At 38.5% G+C, this 24,159-nt stretch overlaps 1 protein-coding gene across 31 annotated transcripts in view; it reads right to left on the reverse strand.

The window, feature by feature from the left end:
• Positions 1-8,957: 8,957 nt before the first annotated feature.
• LOC105420199 (uncharacterized) overlaps positions 8,958-24,159 on the reverse strand; it is a 67,437-nt gene continuing 52,235 nt past the window's right edge. For 14 of the 31 annotated variants that reach the window (XR_016052380.1, XR_016052371.1, XR_016052366.1 and 11 more), the window contains 2 exons: positions 12,341-12,576; positions 8,958-9,495 (listed from right to left, as the gene is read on the reverse strand). The gene's annotated coding sequence lies outside the window, so the exon portion shown is untranslated. Of the gene's footprint in view, positions 9,496-12,340; positions 12,577-17,019; positions 17,807-24,159 lie in introns of those variants that run through there. The other 17 variants (XR_016052381.1, XR_016052372.1, XR_016052349.1 and 14 more) reach the window with 3 other exon arrangements.

The following is a 24,159-nucleotide window of genomic DNA, read 5'->3' on the forward strand; positions in this document are numbered from 1 at the left end:
ATTTTATCTGATTTATTCAATTTGAGATTGAATGACTGATGTCTGTGAAGAACTGCGTTTTTTTTTTTTTTTTCCTCAATTCAATCGATTTTATTTAATATTTTGATAATAACGTGTTAATATTATAGGGCTTTGATTCTTTATAATGTTGTTTATCAAAACATGTATTAAATTTGATGTAATTTATTCGATTTGAGGTGGATTTTTGAGTTGGAATGATTGATGTTAGGTTGGTCTGTTAAGAACTGGGTTTTTTTTTTTTCATGATCAACTTTTTTGAGAAATCGTGATTTTTTGTAAAAAAAATTTTGATTATCATGAGGAATTAAAAAATATTTTTAATTTTTATTGTTAAATTCTAGTTCAAAAAATTGCATGTTGATAGATTATTTATGCAAAAAAATACATGTTCCTATATTTTTAATGCAAAACTGTATTTTTTAATTTGTTGTTAATGCAAAAAAATACATTAACAAATACATGCTGTTATTATATTTTTAATGCAGTTTTGCATTAAAAAAGTATTTTTAATTTTTTAAATTTTTAATACAAAAAATACATGTTGTTAAACTGTATTATCATGAGGAATTAAAGTGAATATCATTGTAGAACAAATGTGGCATGTTGTTAGATTTTTAATGCAAAACTGTATTTTTTAATTTGTTGTTAATGCAAAAAAATACATTAACAAATACATGTTGTTAAATTGTATTATATTTTTAATGCAGCTTTGCATTAAATTTTTTTTTTTAATTTTTTAAATTTTTAATACAAAAAATACATGTTGTTAAATTGTATTATCATGAGGAATTAAAGTGAATATCATTGTAAAAAAATCGTGGCATGTTGTTATATTTTTAATGCAAAACTGTATTTTTTAATTTGTTGTTAATGCAAAAAAATACATTAACAAATACATGTTGTTAAACTGTATTATATTTTTAATGTAGTTTTCCATTAAAAAAGTTTTTTTAATTTTTTAAATTTTTAATGCAAAAAATACATGTTGTTAAACTGTATTATCATGAGGAATTAAAGTGAATATCATTGTAAAATATCATGTATGATAATTATATTAGCTTGCAATTATCAATTTTATTATTAAATTTTTAATGCAAAAAATGTATGTTCTTGATAATTGAGTTGTAGGCATGTTTGAAGCTTGCATTTTTTATTATATTCTATTGCATATTTGTAATTGAGATGTCTGAATATTTGGCATGTGTGACTTATAAAGACTTTTTTTTATCTATAATGTTGCATAATTTTTTTTTTTCTCAGTAGGAACTAATTCATATTTGTCGAAATGAAGATTTGTGACAAGTCCATATGTATTGGCATTGTGAATTACTATATCATTGTAAATATATTTTTTATTGATACTATATCAATGTAAATTTATTGGTCTTTATGTAGTGGCTGATATAGGCTAGTTTTATCTATAATGTTGCATAAATAAATTATTTTTCTTAGTAGAAATTAAAATATTTTTGTCAATAGAAGTATTTTGCATTAACTAACAAATATAACTTCATGAACTACCCATACATATTATCACTACACATGGTGATTATTTTTCATGTTCAACTGTCAGGTTAATTTTTAACATTTTACATTTTAAAGTTGAACCATGGCAAGATCTACAGAAGACCTTGCATGGCAACATGGGGTCAGACTTGATCCCAACAAAAAAGACAAAATTATTTGTAATTACTGCCAAAGAGTGATAAGTAGTGGGGTACATAGGTTCAAGCAATACTTGGCAGGGGTTAAGGGAGATGTTTCTGCCTGTAATAGTGTCCCTAATAATGTAAGAAAGAAGATGGCGGCATTTCTCAAGGCTACCAAAAGAAAAAAAATTACAAAGCAAGAGATGGGTGAGGAGATAGCTAGTTTATATACGCCATATAGCGGAAATGATCTAGAAGAGCAATATATTAATGACTTGGAGATGGCCACAAGAATGAGTTTATATGAAACATACCAGAGGGAATGCGGGTTTAGAATTCCTGGTGGTTATGACATGGGCATGCATGGTGGGCCTAGCTCAGATATGCATGGCGGGCCCAGCTCAAGCATGTATGGCGGGCCAATATGTATTGAGGGGTTGGTGACAATATGTATCAAGAAGAATCAGACGTTGAAGAAATTGTGTCTAGGTTACCTAGGAGTGCCAGTATTGCAGGTCATGGTCGTGTAGACCCATTTCTCTCAAAGCCTAAGTCACAATAGATGACCCTAAAAGGCATGGTTAAAGGTACAAGAAACATGTTGGGGAGATATGTTGGTAAATGGTTCTACGATAAAGGGATTCCCTTTGATGCAGCCAATAGCCCATATTATCCACCTATGGTCAGTGCAATCCAGAGAGCTGGGCCCGAGGTAAAACCCCTGACAGCATATGAGCTTAGTGGGCTAATATTAAATGAAGAGGAGGTAGAAGTTACAAAGTGGATTGAAGAATATAAACAGAGTTGGCCAAGGACAGGGCTTAGTCTCATAAGCGATAGTTGGTTGAATAAAGTTAGCAAAAAGGAGTTTTTAAACTTCTTGGCCTATTCCCCAATAGGTACAATTTTTTTGTCTAGCAAAGACGTATCAAGGATAAAGAAGGATGCAAACTTCTAAGTACGACTATATGATCAGATAGTGGAGGAGGTGGGAGATAAGCATGTAGTCCAGTTTATTACGAACAATGCATGTGCATCTGTTTTTGCGGGCAGCAAGTTGATGGATAAGAGGAAGCATCTAGTATGGACCCCGTGTGCTGCACAGAGCATCGATCTATGTTAGAGGAGATCGGTGAGATCAAATTTGTGAAGGAGATTCTAGAGGAAGTAAGGTTGGTGTCGAGATTTATTTATAACCACTCTAAAATTTTACTTCAGTTTAGAGAACACTCTAAGAAAAAAGAGATAATCAATCCTGCCATAACCCGCTTTGCGATCGATTACTTAGCTGTAGACTCCATTCGAGAATCTGAAGGTGCATTAAAGAGATTGTTTACCTGTGAAGAGTGGTTAAATGACTGCCTCTCGAAGTCCAGTACCGGTATAAAAGTGGACGGCATAGTCTCAAATAGGAGGTTCTGGTCTTGATGTTCCAATGTCATAGAGGCCACTGCCCTTTTGGTCACGGTGTTAAGAATGATGGATACTGACAAGAAAGCTACCATGGGCATCTTTTATGAAGGTATCGAGAAGGCGAAATCAGCTATTGGGGATAAGTGTAGTTTTGCTAGCAAAGTGATTAAGATTATAGAAAGGAGGTGGAACACCAAATTTGGACGTCCAATTCATTATGCTGGTAAATATATATTTATATCATTAGAATGTTTTATTTTAAATCATTTTTTTATAAAATTGTAAATTACATTTTTCTATCTATATATGTTCTAGGTTACTACTTCAACCCAAAATTTTTCTATTTGACACCTGAACATCCCTACAAGATTATGGAAGGGGTCCGATACATTATTGCAAGGTTGGAGAGAAGCCATCGAAACCAAGTAGTAGTAATACAAGAGGGTATTATTTAATGTTTGGGTAAGAACTTCAATGAGTTGTTATATTTGTGAGGAATAATGTACTAAAACGAAATCTATTTGTTTTAGCTTGCTATGTATAGGGATGCTATAGGATCCTTCGAAACTAGACTTGCCAAGAATTCTAGAACTAAGATGGATCTAGGTTATCCTCCCGCTAATATTTTCTTCATTCATATATTTAATCTTATGAATTGTTCTTGCTCTTACAATGCTTTTTGTATTTTAATCCCGCTGAATGGTGGGAGATATATGGTACTGATGCACGTCACCTAAAGATGATAGCAATCAAGGTGCTCTCCTAGACATGTTCTGCTACTGGCTGTGAGCACAACTAGAGTACGTTCCAATGGTTGTCCACTACTAGGAGTAATCGACTCGCTTCGGAGAACCTTCATAAACTAGTCTACATTCATTATAACTTAAACCTCTGAGAGCGACAAATAAGAAGGAAGCTTGAAGACTATGGGCTGATAGACCAATATTTGTCACAGACACAGCAGACTAATGGGTAGTAGAAGAGGAGGAGCCAGTGTTGCACAAGAGAGCTTTCCTTGAGGCTTTCGGTGAGGAAGATATTGAAGAAGGTGATGAGCAGCTTGAAAGAGGAAGCAGCCAGCCAAAGTATCCACAATTCGTCGAAGATGTCGGTGATATTGTACTTAATGAGGGAGAGTGTGATGGGGGTCTAAGGGAATATGAGAGAGATGATGATTCTGAGGCCACCCTATCCTAGCCATATTATTCACATATCGAGTCCCAACAGCAACAGTGTAGGGATGAGCACGACAGTGTAGGTGAGCATGAAGGATGGACAAGCTTTGGGGATTTTGGATTGGGAACACAACAGAATACTAACACTCTGGGATTTGGGTATAGTCAGACGCCTGCTAATATCGATGATTTGTTTTTAGATCGAATCAATGAATTGTCAAACGAATTCAATCAATGGCATCAGCGTGACCAAGAAGAAGAACGACGTCGTCTGTAGTTTTATTTTTAGATCGTATGTTACTAATTGTATGCTTTATTGTAGTCCATGTATGTTGATATACTTATTCCATGATAATTCTATGTTTATCCTTTTGTGTGATGTAAATTAATTGATAAATAGTAATTCATGCAGGGAAAGAATATATCAATATTCGCATATTCATGCAAAGAAATGAAAATTCTTAATGGAGTACCCTCATTTTTTATTGAATTCTTAAAAAAAATATTTAGAATGAATTTTAATAATTTTTTCGAATTTTTTTGAAGCTTTAATCTAATCGATTCAGTCGATTCTCGATACGAATCTCCGATCCGAATCGATTTTTGAGGTACCCTATCCGGATCACCGATCCGCTTTTTAAACCATCGGTTCCAAGCCTTTTCAACCCACCAATTTTCAAAAGCGACGCTTAGAACATGTACTTTAGACCCATGGCTGCATGGATTCGCAATTTATGAAAATGCGGGATCAAGGGTATTGAGGTCATTAAAAGGACGAAAATGAGAATGTATAGAGAAAGATGGAGACATGCGTGGGCCACCATGTCATCGTCGTCGCGGCCTCGTGCGAGCAGATTCCTAAGACGACGCCGATTAACATGTTGCGGTCCTCTTTCAATCTTCTTCCCTCGAGATGTGAGCCCCAACTTTTAGCTCTCCAAGGAAATTCCCTCCAAAACTCATATCCCTCAAGATGCCACCCCAACTTATTCTTGTGTTGTCTCCCTCTCAAATTAATTACAAAGATATATTTTTCCATTTAAATTTCAGTGGTCGATAATCTAAACATGATAATAATTTTTAGAATTCTTTTTAAAAAAATATAATATTATTTTTTTGAAAAAATGTATAATGAGACCAGTTACCTTTGGTACAATATGGGTACAATTAATCTTGACCATTAGATGTGAAATTGGGTGACTGCATTTATTTCATTGACCCAATTCAATGTTCAAACGAATTTTTCTCAAATTTTGTGACACACCCAAGCTATGAAATTTCACATCGGATTGTTGTAAGTAATTGTGACCTCTTTATACAAAAGATGAATGGTCTCAATCCTGATTTTTTGAATTTCCTTTTCTATTGTCCATTTAATTTTTAGTGGATGTAACATTTTTTAACATCCATCTTAAGATGGCCGTTTGATAGACAAGGGACCGCACGGTAATAGATGAATCGACAGACTCACCAAAACCGTGTCCTTGACTCTTTTATGAGATTACCAAATTGTAGTTGAACCCCTGTTCCTCTCAAATCACTGTGCGTTTCTTGATCTTGGGTGGCAATTGGGTCAGGTCAACTCGGACCAGGTTTGGGTTCGGATCTAGGTTTTGAACCCAATGTCTAGTTCCAAATTACTTGGACCCGACTCAGGTGGGTCTCGGTTGACCCGATCTGTTGCCACCTCAGATCTACCTAAAAATGTCATTCAGTGATGGGTTTCGAATTTAAAACTTGTTATTTTTACCACCTCAACCATCCATTCAAAGAATATGGATTTCAATGTTAAATTTTAGAAATTGACGGGGTAGCAAGTTTAAGAGTCTAAGAAATACTTTGTGAACAAGGTATCTTTTTTGTTTTAAAGCATACATATTATTATTATTATTGTTATTATTGTTATTATTATTATTATTATTATTATTATTATTATTATTATTATTTTTTAACATTGAGTTTGTTCTATAGAATAAATGCAACAAATCAATTTTACATCTAGGGTTAAGATTAATTATGACCGCCTCGTGCAAAAAGTAAGTAGTCTCGTTATATACTTCACCATATATAAAAAGCAAGAGCAAGTTATATGGCCTCAGCCATAGTAATTGAAAGTGAAAGAACCTGTTCACTTTATAACAAATAGTTCGGAGAACGACTGCAACCTTTTTCGTTTCAAAGTTGAACATTCGTACTTAAAACTGTTAATTACAGTAAAATTTGTTTAACAAACCGGACTTCTTGTGTTCCAAGTTAGACTATTGCACTTAAAATCATTAATTAATTTAAATCAATAATTAATCGTGATATCCACATAGCTAAACAACACCTGGACAATCTTCATTTGTCAGAACAATGCTGTTGGCACTTTGCACTTCCTTCGCACAACCAAACATGTGATAGTAAAGTTGCAAAAGTGCACCTCAAATGCCATTGCAGCCACACACGTTCATAAGTTGCTTGCTCCACAAAGGCCTTCTCTTGTTTCATGACCGATAACAAAAAAGGTAAATTTTAAATACACTTGATTTTCGCTTTCTCATCTACCAATGTGAAACTAAAACTCATTTGTTCTCTCTACAAATATTACAAAATAAGTTTTGCAAAAGGCTATGGTTTTGATAGATATTATTTTCTAACAGCCATAATATTTTTCCTAAAAAAATATCAAAATCAACCTTAAAAATAGACTATTGTAAACTTTTAATTTTTTTTGGCCTTTCATCATTATCCATGTTAATCGCCATAAACTATTTTCTTTGATACAAAATCATCGATTTAAAGTGGAAGGGCATTTAGAGTACCTAATCATAAAAGAATCTCAAGTGCTCGTGCACCATAGGCGCTCACAACACAGGTATTCTCTCTCTGCTTGGGTGCAATATAAGTGAAGAGAATAAATGCATATTTAAATACTTATAATCTTTCAATATATATAATCCGGCAGGTCGGATCATTCAATATATAGGGAAATGTTTCTATACTTCTCCTACAGTATAGAAGATCTATGCTTCCCCTACCATCCAGCCGTCCAATTTTGATCAAGGCAGCCACTCACTATTTGATCTTAGATTCGACGTCTCAAAGTATTTTATTTTTGTTTTTTTTATACAAATTTTATGAATATGAAATTTGGTACGTGCCATCTTCTCATTAGGGCGCACTTATAAAAAATATTAAAAATAAGTTTTTGATAAAATATAATGATCAAAATACCCCTTGAATGTTTCAGGGGTATTTTGGTCATTTTATTTTATTGAAAATATTTTTTAAATTTTTTTTCGCTAGTGCGAGTTTAATAGATAATTGGACCTCCAAAATTTTGTATCAAAATAATTTATAGAAAAAAATAAAAAAAATAGAGTGTAGAGACGTGACATTGTGATTGAGGCAATCTTGGCCTTCCATTCAGAATGGACAATTGGATAAAAGGAAGTATATAAGTTTTATGTGGTAGGGGAAACATATAAAACTTACCCCAATATATATAATCTTCATTTCATTGTCAAAAGAATAAATGCATATTTAAATATAACCTTTCTTGCTTCATTCTTCAATATGAGATAAATATTATACATCGAAAGATATACTAGTTTGATATAACACCTAATATTTTTCATATGAAAATTTATATCAGCAACTTACTAATCTAGAAGACAATACACTCACTGATATCTTTTGAAACTTACATCAATTTATACAACACTAAGACATAAAACGTGATAGTTGTGTGCACTTGACAAAATTGACCACCATAGTCAATAGAGGGAAAATTTTATACTTGGTGCCACCCACATATTGAAAGCATGTGGCCCCTAATCTCAGTCATCTAATTTAAATGGAAGATTGAGATAATTATGGAAGATTCAGATAAGTATATTAGATCATTCATCGGATCTTATTTGTTTTTTATTTTAGAAAACATTGCAGTGAAGTTGGAGCTCGCATACCTCTCGTACGGTTGTACCTAATAACAATGAAATTTATATTTTTATAAAAATAGCCAAAATACTCCTATAACTTGCAGGAATATATTTGGATTTTTTTAATAAAAAAATACTTTATTTTGTTCTTGCTAGGTGCATTGGACACACCCTAAATTTCATGTAAAACTTATTTGAAAAACATTGAAATCAAAGATAAGCATTGTTACGACTGAAGCTATTATATACATAAGATAACTGCAGGGTTTACATATTTTAATATATGAGTGGGGCCACGCGTAAAATTTTCCCTCCAATAAATTGTCACATTGGACCCACGTGTTACAACTGCACATGGAAACATATATTGAAACCTCTGTACTAGTTGGGCATTTATGCCAACCTTGACGAAACAAAAAGCCCAAAATATATAACAATTGGTAAGATAATAAAACTCTATCCCCAACCTGGCCATAGCCAAAACAGTCCATTCGTCAATCAAAAAATTTGACTTGGAGAAATTGAATATTTTAAAAAAAAACCAAAATCATTTGAGCAGAAATTCGAAACGGTCTATCCACTTGTCATATCACAATGCCACTGTATATGGTATTGTTGGATTTATTAATAATAAAAAAATAAAAAAAGAATCCTATAAAATATGAATTACTTTATTTTTGATAAAGTTAATTATGATAGGAAAAATCATTCTCTTGGACTAGGATTATCTCATTAGCTATTACTATATAAAAGGGGTAAGAGAGATGAAAAAATTACTCTCTAAGAGAAAAACAAATGGAATTGAAATACCTCCTACAAAAGGCTTATACTCTCTCTGACTCAACTTTCTTTAAGAATGGGCTTAAGACTGGTGGTCAGGGTGGTGAAGCCCAACAACATGATGTCTTGAGTTCGATTTTTATCATGGTAATAGACAATTTCTCCAATAAATTATACAAAGTAAAAAAAAAAAATTCCCTTTTCTAATTTTTTTCTTTCCAGAAACCCACAAAAAAGGGACCGCAAGAAAATCAAGATCAACTACTAAAAGGCAATTGAATTCGGAAAATGTGTGTAACTTCTATCAAATCCCTGCGGCCGTATGTGCTTTTTGTGTTTCTGAATGAGTCCAACAGAGGTATATTAAAAACCAAAAAAACTAACACATACACCGTGTTTATTCAGAAATTCGCCCATTGAAGTAGGAGGGGCATTTTCCTGCTCGAAACCGAGCGTTTAGTGAAGTAGGGCATTTCCTCGAGTCAAATCAGTTTTATCCATAGGCAGGGCTTGGGTGCGTCCACTGCAGGTCTCCTGCAAAAACATATTTTAGGTCTGAAATTCGGATCCAAAATTTTATATCGGCCACCATGACTATGAATGTGGAAGGAAAATAAATTTTGAATGTTAAAGATTGATGAATTTAGAAGTTTGTTCTTGAACTGTTTATTTCAATCCTTTAAAACAATTAAATTTTAAGAATTCATGAACCTGGTCGTCAGACTATCACCCAATGAAATTTCAGATCCAACATCCATATGCAATGTTGATTTTTAGAAGGGGCCGCATATTAATAGATGCAATAAAACTTTTGCATTGGTTATAGAAATGAATTTGTAGGGTATCCAAACTCACATCAACCCCGTTCCAAAATCTGTCTTAGAGATAATTTTGAATTAAAAAAATTTCGCACTTGATATTCATGGTCTTTGGTCTAAATTATTGATCATCTTAAATTTTGGAAGAAAATTATGTACAATTGGATTTAAGGTGTTTATTATGGTATGGGTCAGACTTTTGAAAAAAATTAGATGAAGACACCGCAACCCCTAGGCTTTTATTGTTTTTATTTTTTAGAATTGCCCACCTGTTCCGCATTTTCAACACCAGACATGTGGGAAGTACTCCAAGATTTCAGCTTATCTCTATTAGTAAGGGCTTGTCCAGTACGACCAAAAACCTAACATACATGTTGTTTAGTGTGTCCAATACTTGACAACTCAATTTCTTAGGAATTAGAAAAATTGGTCTTGATTATTATTAATTAAATTATTATTTAATTAGTAAATTAGAATTTATGTAATATAATTAATTTTATTTATTTTGTGTTTTATTTATTATTATTTGTATTTTATTTTTCAATGGATTTTTCTTTATCTTTTATTTATTATTATTTCTATTTCTATTTTTCAATATATATATATATATATATATATATATATATATATATATATATATAATTTTATATTCTAATTCTAAAATTCTTAAAAACAAATAAAATGTAATTAAATATGTCTATCTATTATATTTCAGGATAGAAAAATATTCTATTTTGCTAAATTATACTTCATTTAAGTATATTGAAAAAAATACATTCTCATACAAACAACAATAAACAAAATAATAAATAAATAAAACTAAATACATTACAATAATCCTATTATATTAATTAAATAGTAAGAATTTAAATTACTGCTAATTGATTTGGTATTTCTAATACGAGACAACTTAAGAAGTTAAACTATTCGACATCAAAAACACTGAATAACAGTGTTGTTTGGAGTTGCAAATGCCGGACTGGCTTTGAGTAATAGATAATTTTTTATATATTGAGCTGTCTCGTGTTACAAACAACCAACAACATGTCAATTCGGACTTGGAAGCACCAAACATTCCCTTACTAGGCCGAAAACTTTGTGGGATTTCCCATCTTTCTGGTTTTGGAAATGCTAGAAAGGGGCACTATTTGCCTTTACTATTTCTGGTTTTGGAAATGCTAGAAAGGGGCACTATTTCCCTTACTACTAGAGAGGCCGAAAACTTTCTGGGATTTCCCATCTTTCTGGTGCACAATTCTTAAAAAAAGTGCCGCTGGTTCGTGGTGGTATCCACAATCTTTACAAAAAAATGTGACCCATACAGTTATTAACGCGTTGAAATCCTGTCAGCGCTTAAATTTTCCTAAATTTTGATGGAAAGATGGATTTCTAAAAGAGATCGCACTTAAACCAAGTGCGTCCGATGAACAGTAAACACGTCCTAATTTCACTGTCGTTAACTCCCTTGGCGCCCTCGATTGCATGAAAGCATTTTACCCCATGGAAACATGGCATTAAAAGCAAGGGCCGTAGTCCTCGTCACTCTCGCTCACTCATTCATAGATGCAGGCAGAGAGGGGGAAGCAAGCATCACTCTGTATCTTTCTCTTTCCTGTCAGAGAGAGATGCTTCCCACAGGCGGGGGTATAGGCAACGTCGTTTTCGTAGCAACGCAATGGTCCTACATCGTCTGCTTGCCTTTTCAATGTACTCAGGACAAGAGCGAGTCTTTTGTAATTACAGAGGTTTTTCACTGTGAGTGTGAGCACTCAAAAGGCCATGAAACCTCCCTTTGTCTTCTCACGTACAGCGCAGATGAATCACTGATTTGGAAAAAAAAATATCCCAATTTTTGTTTTTGGGTTATGAGCGGGTCGAGGTGATTATGACATTTGTCGGTTGGGACTGGTTTCTTTCACACTTTGAGGATTAAAATCAATTTCAAGTCTCAAGATTTCAAACTTTGCTGTGCAGATGTATTGTCGAAGCACATGTGCTTGAAAAGAAAGGATTGGTTGCATGGCTACGGATGGCCCTTCAATTTTTTTGAAGAATGATTGACAATTTCAGTCTCTTAGAGGTTTGGTTAAGATTTTTTTTAAAGGGTGCAGTTTCTTTATAAGGTTGCAACCTTAAACAATCCAGGTGCACCTCCAAATTTTATTGTAACATGGAATTTTGTTGTAAAATTTTTTTTAGTATTATTTTAAGAGTAATGATTTTATGAGACCTTCCCACACCCATGTGTGTAGGACCGCAAAGGATCAGCATTAAATTTGACACAGATCTCTAAAAAAGTCAAGTTTGACACCCATGTGATAACTTTTCTAGAAATCTGTGCCAAATTTACTGATGATCATTTGGGGTCCTACACATATAGGTGTGGGAGGGTCTCATAGGATCATTACATTAAAACAAATAAATAAAAGAAAAATATGGTTCTCACTTGCTTCCACTATTGAATACAATTCTTTAAATCAAATCTTAATTCATTGCTTTATGGGAAGACAAGAGCTCAACAAAAAAATAAAATTTGAAGAAGTAAAATTGACAGAGATTACCTCAATCGGGCTTAATACACCACACCGAGTCTCCTCCTTCCGATGGTGATTAGGATCTATGATCGGTCTCTTGATTCTTCCACTTATGGCAAAACCCTCTCAATGGCATATTTTGAACATTTCTCGGCATGTGACCTCGGGGTAGTCTGTCACAAACTCGTTAAACCAAATAGTGGCGTCTCATGTGAAACTGTGGGCGAACATCGCTTTAAGGGCAATCGGCCTATCATGGATTGCTGGTATAGCAAAAAGGTAGCTGGTTATGTGAAGGCATGGGTCGCCTTTACCACCAAAGAGATTTTGAAATTCAAGGGGTAAGAAATTCATAGGTAGGTTGGCGAATCCATCTAAGTAAGATTCATCATAAGGCTCGGTGAGAGCGGGATCATCGACCCCCAATCTTTGAAGCACAACGTGCATAATTTTCATTTGTCCCTCTAAAGATTGGTATTTCATGTCTGCCGGTGCGTATGATATCCAAGGGTTACTTCCTAAAGTGGCAGGTTGACCAGTTGGATGTAGAGGAGTTAGCTAGTGTGGTGGTGGGTATACAAGTGCCATAGGAGGAGTTCCCTAGGTTGAGGATTGTAAAACTGTTATGATGAGTCCAAGGCAGTTCGGCTCGGGACTATCCCCGGATCGAATTGTGCTTGACCAGACTGAGGGGACCCTAAGTTAGGTTCGACCGAGAAGTTTGCTGCATGCCCTAGGCTAGGGTTCCCCATGGCTTGGAGAACAGCTTGAGATATCCTATTTTGATCAACAAGATTATCTACCACTAGTTGGTTGATCCCTAGTGGAAACTGGGCCACACTAGGGTTGGGTGCTAACCTAATACTAGGTTGAGCGGCCCTAAGAGGAGCTTGGTCAGCCCTACTGCTACTGCAAGCATTAGAAGATCATGTTGCACTAACCCTAGTGGAATGCTCTCTACTGGGTGGACGGGGTGCTATTGGTATAGGAGGATCACCTATGCTTAAATCACCAGATTGACCACCACTCAAAGCGCAAATCCTATCTTGAGATTGGCATCGGGATAGGGGCAACACTGCAACTTGCTGGAGAATCGCACCCAGTCTAATCCCTCGACAGTTTAGGGTGCTTCAAGCGGTACAGACCTGATGATCCCTAGAGCTGGACCGGTGACTGAGTTGATCTCTAGACTGACGACTAGGTGACCTAACTACAGATCCAGACCGAGGCTCAACTCCATAGTCCCATGGGATATCAACAAGCTGATAGCTGCACTCTGTCTCGATGGATGACTGCTCGATGTACCCGACCTCCGGTATGAGTTGGTGGTCAGCTCGGTGTCCGACTCTTCTACCACCATACTTGGGTTGTAGTACATCTCGCTACTTAGGAACACAGTTCAAGCGAAAAGACATGGGTACTTCTAAACCACTAGTAGGTAAGGCTAGGCTTAGATATACTACCTAGGTAAAGACCTAATTTTAAAAATGAGGTCAGGTAACAGGGTACACCCACCTTTGGTTCGGGCCACTCCTATAAGCCACCATGGGTCCAAAGTATTGTGGGGTGCTCTTAGAGGCCAAGTGTAGGGAGAGGGTATTCCCGCTGAGGGCCCACGATCCATACTGCTCTTCCTATAGGGATTAGGTGCCTACTCCGAAAATATGAAGGTCGGATATAGGTTTTTCAAAAACTATATTTGAGAAAGTTTGACCTATGTCAGATCGAGTGCAATAACGCACATATGACAAACAGCACACGTGCACGTGAAAGAGTGTGTCAACCAATCATAATGGTGCTCAAACAAAAATGAACACGAGGCACTTTAATCACACCCAGTGGGATGCGCTGCGCTATGACAAACCAGATCGAGGCATAATGAAACTGTAGGGCTAGGCACCCTAGCAATGAATGAGCGCCAAGCACCTTGGTGCTAGCCAATGTGTGCTTCGGTGTCCGAAGTGCGGTTCAAAAGGAGAGTACGACTTATGTCGACTCAAGCGCGCTTAGAGTCGGGTATGACGCTACTCGAGGCACAAGATAGGGGTGAGGGAAGAGGGTCCCTCACGAACAAAGGTGCGGGGGAGGCATGAAAAAGAAGGAAAGCGATAAAAGCTACGCTACCAACAAAGGAAGGTTGATCCAGGCAACAAAATCCCGGCGCCAACGATAATAAAACCCAAGATCTGTGGTCCCGAGCGGTCACAACGAAGATTAGGGGGTCAGGGTCCTGACGACATTGCAAATGACACCAAACCCTTTTCTCTGAAACTCAGTAGAAAAGATTGAGAAAGGCCAATAGCAAGCCCCTAAGGGCGAAGTGATCTTTTAGAGCTCTGGAGACCTGGTGGCAATGGCAATGGAGCTAGCGATAGTGCCAATGGCGTTAGGCTTCTGAACATCCAAAAAGTACACGGGGTGAGCCGGGATGGGTAAAATCTGTCGTGGGGAGTTTTGACACTTCCTGTGGTAACTTTTGGCGGTTTCTGGCCATGAAGAGAAGCAAGGGCTCACGATGAGCCGGGATGAGTTTTTCGTTGAAAGAGGCCTTTTGAAACAACGGTTCAAGAGTTTGTTTCAATATTTAAGATGGAAGGGAAGCTTGATGGGCCCAAGGTGGGTGCTAGATTTTTTATACTTGAAATTGCTGGTAGGGGACTATGCGCCGTCTTGATTTCAACAGTAAATACATCAACGAGTCAGTAGAGTATGGGTCCTGTTATATTATGCTCCGAGGGAGAATCGGGTCCTAAGACCTTATCCCTCTCAGATCGCTGACAAAGCCGGCTTCCATACTATCTTAACGTTGGAACTCAAACAAGAAAGTTTTGAAAGGGTTTTATAGCTAGAAGGGAGATTTTAAGAAAATAGATATAAAAAGGGAACAAAAGAAGAAAAACACAGATAAGCAACTAAACTAGAAAGAAGTGAGTAAACAGGAGTAAAAAATCTAACTACTAGATGCTGGAAGAACAAGAAATCAAAATGCATGGAAGAAAAATAAGTAAGACTAATCTAAACATGCATAACATAAGATGAAAGAGAAAGATAATATCATGGAGATGCCAGCGTGGTTGTGAAGGAGAAAGAGAATGAGATCCTCCTTGGCGAGACAGAGAGGTGTTAGTATAAAATTCGAATAAAGATAAAAATACAACATGAGGAGAAATAAAATAGATGGAAGGAAAATGAAGAATGACTGATACTAATACATAATATGCAATAGTAGTAATAAGAATAAATAAAGGAAAGAGATGAAAGAAAAAAACATGAGAAAGAAGGTTAAGGTGAAAGAGATAAAGAGAAGTAGGAGATGGTTCATAAATGGGGGAAGAGAAGGGTGGATAGATGTCAATTCTTAATAGAAGATAATGAAGGTCAAGAAGGATAAATAATCAAGAAGAGAAAGAGTGAGACTAAGCTATTGACCAAAATCTAAATAAAAAAGGGAAAAAAATATAAGAGAGGATAGGAGATGAGAGAGGTTGATAAAGACCCAGCTAAAAGGTAGAAAAACAAGCATATCCGGAAGAAACTAAGAAAGACTATTATATGGAACAAAATATGAGGAAAAAGATAAAATAAACATAAAAGAGATTGGAAGTGAGAAGAACGAAGGAGAAGAGATTCAAAATATAAAGTACAAGGAAAAAGAAGAGATGAAAACAAGAAACCCCTAACTAAGACAGAAAAACAAAACCAATAATCCTAACTTTAAGACATATGAGAGATGAGATAGATATGCATTATTATATAAATAAGAAAAGTAAAGGAAGAGTTAACATAAACCAACAAAGAAATGAGTGAAGCAAGGCATGAAAATACTATTAACACATAGAGAAGATGATAGATCAAAGCAAGGATAGGGGATCTATATTAACAAGAGAGGGAAAACAAGAAGAGACATCAATGTAACAAATCAATAATAATGCATTCTATAAAAGGAAAGGAGATCAGTATTTAATGGAGAAGAGAATGAGGGTCAAGGTAAAGAGAGATAATCTATGCTTTAAAGAACGAGGAACAAAGAAAATGGATAAATGTAACCAAACCAAGAGGATCATTTGCTATAAGAGGAAAGAAGATCACCATTTAATAAAAAAAAGAATAAGGGGGAGAATGATCATCATCATTAAATGACAGAAACAAAAGAAGAGTAATAAACACCCAATCAAGAGAAATGAATACACATTCTTTTAAAGGGGAAAATAATGTGAATGAAAAGACAAAAATGGATGGACAAGAGTAAATATAACTAACTCAGTACCATAAATGCTACCTTAAATAAATAAACATAAGAGATCAAGAATGTGAGAAGATAAAGGGAAACAAACAAGCCTAACTAAGAGCAATAAATGCAAAGAAGGGGAAAAGTAAACTATATTCAAGACGTAAAGAAGAAAATGAAAAAGCTCAACATAAATGACAAATGAAAATAAAATTTAGTAAAATAAATAATGATAAAAAAAAAAAGAAGAGAGGGGAAAACAAAATATAGGTAGGGCCCCCAGGCACGTTGTCTAGAGTCGATGCCAATTCAGATAGTAAAGTTGTACAATCAACCTGAACTTTCTTGATTCTTAACATGACAAGTAGAAATAGGAAGACGGGGGTGTTCGAACACATTTTTAGCACCTTGGTCCCTGATGCGGAATAAAGAGGAAGCCAGTCAATAAAGCCTGACAAAACAGTGGAAATTTTGATAGTCTCAAAATAGCCCCAGAATAGGTCAAGATCTTTATAGGAATTCCAAAAGGCCACTTACCAAGTTTCGTCACAATCTGACATGTCTAAGTTAGTGAACACAAAGAAACAATTTCAGGAAAAATCTAGCACTCTGAAACGGACCCTGTAACTGAAATTACTACCTCCAATGGATTTGGTACGGTTGAAAACCCCTATTGGTCAAATTTCGGCTTAATCAGACACTCCAGGATAAAGTTATAAGCAAAACATTGAAACAGGAGGAGTCGCACACTATTCCCGTGTGGCCACCCTACACCAAAACACCATTAAAGGTAACTGTTTTCATAGTCACGGGCAGTGACTTCCCGAGTCGGATTGCGCTCAAATGTTGTGAGCATGTTTGTCTCGTCAAGTCGAGCGTTTTGATATGTCGTACACCTCCGTGAAGACACACGAGCAGGGAGAAAAGCTAGAGAGAAGTTGCTAATCCGTGAAGAAGTTGCAGAACATTCAGTAGCAATATGCCTCGCTTGAGCGGCCAAATCACGGCGCTAGAGCATCGAATCGACCCGATACTAATTCCATCGTGCGCGTAGGTCCAGGGCTACCATTGGTCCAAACCCCGTACATGCTGAACGGTTGGATTTTGTACACAAAGGCAACAAAGTGATGTAAATTTCGGCCGCCGGATTCTAGATTCCGGCCAAAACCCAAAAGTTGTGAAATCTTCGTTCGAGCTCCAAATCGTGGCCTAAAAACATGATTCATGGCTTGAAGTTAGTATAAAATTGGTCCCCATGCCGAGCCCTACAAGAAAACAATCATCTTTCAATCAAGCAGGCATCAAAGTAACCCCGGATCAGTCATAGAAGATCATGCAAGTTCTAGGGCAGCAACATAGACTATTCTAGAATTCCATCTATTGTTAGGCAGGGGCAAAAAAATCATTTTTCACTCTATTTTCTCAATTTTTTTAATTCAATTAAATTGTAATTATCATCAATTTAGGTAGTTTTTTAGTATTCACCTATGTTTGGGCCCAATTCTATATAAACATGTAAAACCTATTTGTAAAGGACTGGGGACCTTTGGTTTATTCTTCAATCATACAATAAAGATTTCAATTCTTGCTTAAGTTCATGGGTGCATCTTAAAGAGAGAGAGGAGAGAGAAGAAAAGGACCGACACCCTTTGATAAGGTAATTTTCTCTCTCCTCCTCTTTCTCTCTCATCTCTATCTCTCTCTTTCTCTCTCTTTTTTTCTCTCTCGTATCTCCTCCTCTTTTCTCTCTCATCTCTATCTCTCGATTTCTCTCTCTTCTTTTCTCTCTCGTCTCTCCCTTTCTCTTTCATGCTCTCATCTTTATCTCTTTCCTGCTCTCATCTTTATCTCTTTCTCTCTTGTCTCTCCATTTCTCTTTCTTGGTTTTATCTTTATCTCTTTCTCTCTCTTCCTCCTCTATTCTATCACGTTTCTTTTTGCCTGCTCTTCTTTTTTTTCTCTATTCACCCATGGTGGACCTCTTATTGAGTGTGATGTCTTTCTGTTTCTGAGACACAAACAGTGAGCCAAGCCTTAACCTGGATGGTGGGTAGGGTCTTTATCAAAGTTCTCTCTCTTTCTTCTCTTCTGTCATAAACGACGCAAGCCTTTCATCACCTATGCTTTCTCTCTCTTTCTTGTCTTTGATCACAGACGCAAGCCTATTGCCACCTGTGTTTTCTCTCTCTTTCATCTTTTCTGTCACAGCTGACGCAAGCTTAGCGCCGCATGTATTTTCCATCCTTGTTCTTCTATCATAGACGGTGGAACCCTATCACCGCCTATGTTCTCTTCCTCTCCTCTTTCTTCTGACACAGTCGGCACAAGCGTATTGCTGCCTGTGTTTTTTGTCTCTCTTTTCTATTACAAACGGCAGAAGCACAACGTCGCTTGTGTTCTTTTTCTCTCTTCTCTCTTTATGTCACAGCCGGCGGAGGACCATCACTGCCTGAGTCTCATATACCTCTTTCTCATGTCACAGCCAGTGGAAGCCTGTTGTCGCCTGTGTTTCCTTCTCACTTTTCTTCCTCACGTCGTAGCTTGCGGAAGCCATCGTCGTCTGAGTCTTCACTCTCCCAATCTCATTATCGTCTATTTCCTCCTTCTCCTTTCCTTCCCTTCCCTTCTCGCTCTTCTTCTTCTCTCATTGTTTTCTCTCTTACTCTGCTTCTTCTTCTTCTTCTCTTTTCTCTTCTTTTCTTCTTATTCTTCTCTTTTCTCTCTCTTTATGTTCTACTTCTTTCCTTCTCTTACCCTTTCGTTTGACCAAGAGAGGTGGAAACTAGCATTCCATGATAGTCCAATTGTCTAGCAATAATATCGTTCTACCGTTCAGAGTTACTGTGCCCACTTTATTGTCATGACAAACTAACCATCCTGTCAAGCTAGTCGGTATTGATACCATCGTCTAGTAGTAATTCTATTGAGCCGGTTTGAGTTACCGAGCCTGTTTTACGGCCACGTTGGGTCAATTACTTACTAGTTTAGTCACTGTATTGGTCTTACCATCTGGTCAAATTCTTTTGACCCTAATATTTCTTCTCTTATTCTTCTCTTCCCCTTTTTGAATGTGCACGCCCGTGTACATTCCCCTAAGGCAAGGTGGGGTCCCTTGACCCACTTGTCTTGTAACATATGTGTGTGATTGTAGAAACAAGAGAATACAAGCCAAGGGAGGCGACTTCGAACTAGTTTTACAACTGAGGGGCTTTCTTTGTGATCTAGGAGGGTGCCCACATGAGCCAGCCCGAGTAAGTCCCAAACCCACCTTAAATTTCTCTCTCATCGGTTGGTCTACCTACCCTTGTTTAAAGGTTCTCGAGAAAGCGATCTCAAGTCTCGGGTTCCCTTGAAACTCGAGACACGTGCCACTCTATCACCCAGATCCGGAGGATGAGATCAAGGCACCTAACCAGCTTGGCGACTCCACTTGGGACTTACTACCCCCTAGTCGGAACGTACTTGTTGAGGTAGTTTCTCCTTTTGTTTTCTGTTTTTCACACTTATGGCTTCTGGGTTCTGTAACCCGTTTATCCGGATCGGGGATATCCTTATCCCCGCATTCATAAGTGTCCCCAGGGAACAAGTTCCTCCAACAACTTTTCCAACCTTCCTTTTAAGTAAAGACCCCACGTGTAGCTCCCTGGTCTTAATCTGGATTGGTGTGAGGTGGGACTTAATGGTCCCTCACTCCCCATCTCCTCGCTCTGGTGTAACCTCTATCAAGGCACCCTGCATAGGAGACACACACGCCACCACTAACAGCATGCACCTTGTAACCAAAAAGTCACTTGTCGATCGTATTGCTGAGGTACGCCGAAAGGCTGCCCAGTCCTCTGCTGAAAAAGGCAAACAAGGTGCCGTTGTTTCTGTGGGTCATTGTAAGGTTTCCCCCCACACTTTTGCACCATCACGAGTCTCTACCCCTAGAGGCTCGACATATCGAGGCGGAGACCCTGGGGCCTCCACCTCTCGCACAAACCCTATGGCTCGTGGGCCTCCCACTCTAGCCACACCTCGAGGCGACTCTCGTATTGCGTCAAGCCAGTTTCTAGAACCGGGCTTCCTTGGGCTAGGTTTTGTACATGCTATGCATGTGCACCTCACCTCTCGGGGTAAAGCCGACGCTGCGCCAACCCATGTCCACAGGGGACGACTTCCTCGTCCTCCTACTCATCACACACTAGCACACCCAGTAAGAGGTAGGCTTCCACCTGTTTCCTTACAGACACCTGCTCGCGATTCTCAGCCTCTTAAGGCCAGTCAATTTTTGTGAGCCCAGGCTGACCTCAAAGTCGCTTGTGATCCTTCTTCAAGGGGCACACACACGTCGCCTCCCCAAACTTCTATTTCCTGCTCTCGAATAGAGCGTCTTCGTGAGTCGATCATTCCACCGTCTGCCCCGTCTCTTTCAGGAAAGCACCTCAAACCTTGGTACTCGAAGACCTTCCCCAAGAGTACCATCTTGGACCAGTCGTATTATCTCAGGCATGCCCCTGGAGCCTATAAGAGAGCTCGGGGCAAAGACCTCATGAGAGACCCTGTCCTTCTTCTCCCTCGACCCAGGCTGACTTCAGTCCCTGGCCCTCATCCTTTGCTGCACCTGATAGAGATAGCTCTCTCTTGCGCGAGACGAGTTGACCGATCACAGTCCCGTTCATAATTCTGGCATGAGATCCATCAAAGTCTCAAAGCCAAGCGTGACAGGGGTCTACGAATTCTGACTAGAGAAGCAGTCAAGATAGTCGAGACACCTAGCTCTAACAACCTTCTTCACCAGAATCCCTTCTACCCTCTTGGGAAGACAAACCTTCAAGAAGAGGAACGTGAATCATGCGTCGTGGTTAATGTCGTTAGAGATGACCTGGCCACCCAGCAGCCACGGTCCCAAGATGGTCGAGAACCAATCCTTACCCGCTCATCATACAAGAGTCGGGTCCAATCAAGGCATGCTGATCCCTTACTGACTGACTTGCCACGTGTGACCCGTCAAGCACAAAAACCTTTGGCCACATCCAAGCCTGACCTCCCTGGAGAAACGGTCAGCGTCATGGTTATAAATGAACTTGCCGACTCTTAGGAGGCTCTTATGGAAAGGTTTGAATAGATGGTCCAAGCTATGATGGAAAAGATCGACCGTATGGAGGTTGTTTGGAACTTAGCTAACCATGAGGCCAATTCCCATCATTCCGAAGATGTACCTCCCCCAGGCAGCGTCCTCCTCTTGCCTCAAAGGACAATTCTGTCCCTCACCCCTTCTCTCAGGCAGACATTGATGTTATGGTGACTCATAGCCTGAAGAATAGGCAGATCCCAGGCATACAGGGCGTGACGCTTTACCACAAGCCGTACCCTTCTTATATTGATCAGGTTCCCTTCCCCTAGGACTATAAGAAAGGGAAGTTTCCTCGCATCGATGAAACAACATCCCCTCGTCAACATATCACCCATTTCCAAGCAGCATGTAGAGAGACAGCGGCTGACGAGAGACCCCTTCTTCGTCAGTTCGTTGAAACCCTTGACGAGCCTGCCTTCCAGTGGTATGCTTGGTTGCCTCCAAACTCAATACGTACTTGGGAGGAGATGGAGAAATTGCTCCATCTGCTTTTCTATGAGGTCGAGAGGGAGGTCCAAACCATTGAACTTCTCACCTTGACCCAAGAGCTAGATGAACCGGTGGATAAATTCATATCAAGGTGGAGAGATCTGACAGCTCGCCATCCCAATCCTATGCCTGAGAAGGAGGCAATTCAAACTTGCGTTCAAAATTTGCGACCTGAGATCGCTCTACATGTTGAGGCCTCTAACTCAACCTCCATGTCAGACCTAATCTCTAAGTCGATTCGCATAGAGAGCTTGTCACGCCATCATAATGGGTCACGACAACAGTCTTCAAATGTGGCAAACAACCGGGGTAATGGTAATTCTCGAGCCAACGCCCGAGGCAACCAACAAAAGGGAGTGATCAGTGCAACTATCACAGTTAATGATCCAAAGAAGGTCACCACCCAAACTTTGGACCTCTCCAAAGCTGTCGACACATTAAAGACAACACCTTAGGCAGGCAAACAACAACAGTCATATAATCGGGTGCCTCCACCCGCGAGCCTTAATCAAAGTGAATATTGGATCACCCATTAGAATAAAGTTTATCCCTTTGAAAAGGAATGGGTGCTTGCATTGCTCCGACTACTCTTGGAATAGAACATGGTTGAATTACCTGAGAGCAAGTTTCCTGACCTAGTTTGTCTTGATACGCATGCAAAATACTATGCCTATCATCAAAGGGTAAATCACCCCATGGAGGACTGTTATACACTTAAAGACCTCATCGAGGCTTTGATCCAGAAGGGTCAGATTAAGCTTTAGGAGCTCAAGAAGGCGTTCGGGGCAACAGAAGCCTCTCACATAGTGACTGTCGATGAAGAAGATGATGCCCTTGATCTCCTTCGAGCCTTCTTTGTAATGATGCTTTAACTGGGCCTCATCTCACCAAAGCCGGCAAGGCAACCCAAACAACTTGCTGAGGGATGGTGCTCGTACCATCAGAAATGGGGACATGATCTGAGCGAATGCTCCAGATTTCCTGAGATAATTGCGAAGAAAATACAGGAATGCAATGAATCTTGTAACCTTCCACAAGGGGGCCCCCAGATCACGACTCCACTGGTGCAAGAGGACCTCCCTACACAAGTCCTAGTTAATGATGATTCGTGTTCTGCTAAACCCTTAACTTCCCAACCATGAATAGTCTATCACCGGCGAAGCAGACTTAAGTCGTTAAGATGAGAGGCTATCCGTCAAGCTAAGGCTGTTCACAAACCTAGTGAGATGAATCAAGCACCTCCAAACGCACTCAAGAGGAGACGGGCCCCAAGAAGGGCTCGCAGAAGGAACAAGCCTCCTCGAACGCCGGTTGAGCAAGAGTTCATCAGACCTCTTCCTCCCTTGCCGACTTTGCAGGATTTTATCCCTGACGCAATCATCCTTCCCCTTTCATCTTATAAGGAGGACGCCCCGAGGTCGTCCCTCACTCAACACATGTCCATGAGGGCGATGACGTTAAAAGTACTCCCCAACAGTCTAAGCAGGAGAAAGACCTAAAAGACTCCCTGCACATGTCCAATTCTGATGATGAAGTAAAAAGCTACTCAGATAGGTCCTAAGAGGGGAATGACCTTAAATCCCCCTCACCTACTAACTCTTCTTCTTTCCCCTCCTCCTCTTCGATGTCTCCTGTAGGTACAACCTTGCAATGTCCAGAATTCGACGCCCTTGATAGAGAATTTGAAGGAATCAACATAAGGAGGATGCAACAGAGGTCACTGAGAAAGATGTTAGCTCAGACGACTGGATTCTTAACAGTTGCTGACGCCCTGGTTACTTGATGTCACACCCCAAGAATTTACAGTACTGTTATTCCTGAGATGTGACAGACAAGACATATATATATATCTATTGATAGAACAAATTTACAGTGGCGAGGTCTTACAAAGTAAATAAAAGAAAGTTTAAATAAAACTACAATATCTTCCCAAAGTTGATCTTGACGAGGACACAAATGAAACCGCAGTTATCCTGAAAAATGTTTACCATAGTTTGATGAGTTTGGCTACTC

Source organism: Amborella trichopoda, chromosome 1 (genome assembly GCF_054954075.1).
Source record: "Amborella trichopoda isolate Santa Cruz 75 chromosome 1, AtrichopodaSantaCruz75HAP2 v2.0, whole genome shotgun sequence".
In the NCBI taxonomy this organism is placed as follows: domain Eukaryota; kingdom Viridiplantae; phylum Streptophyta; class Magnoliopsida; order Amborellales; family Amborellaceae; genus Amborella; species Amborella trichopoda.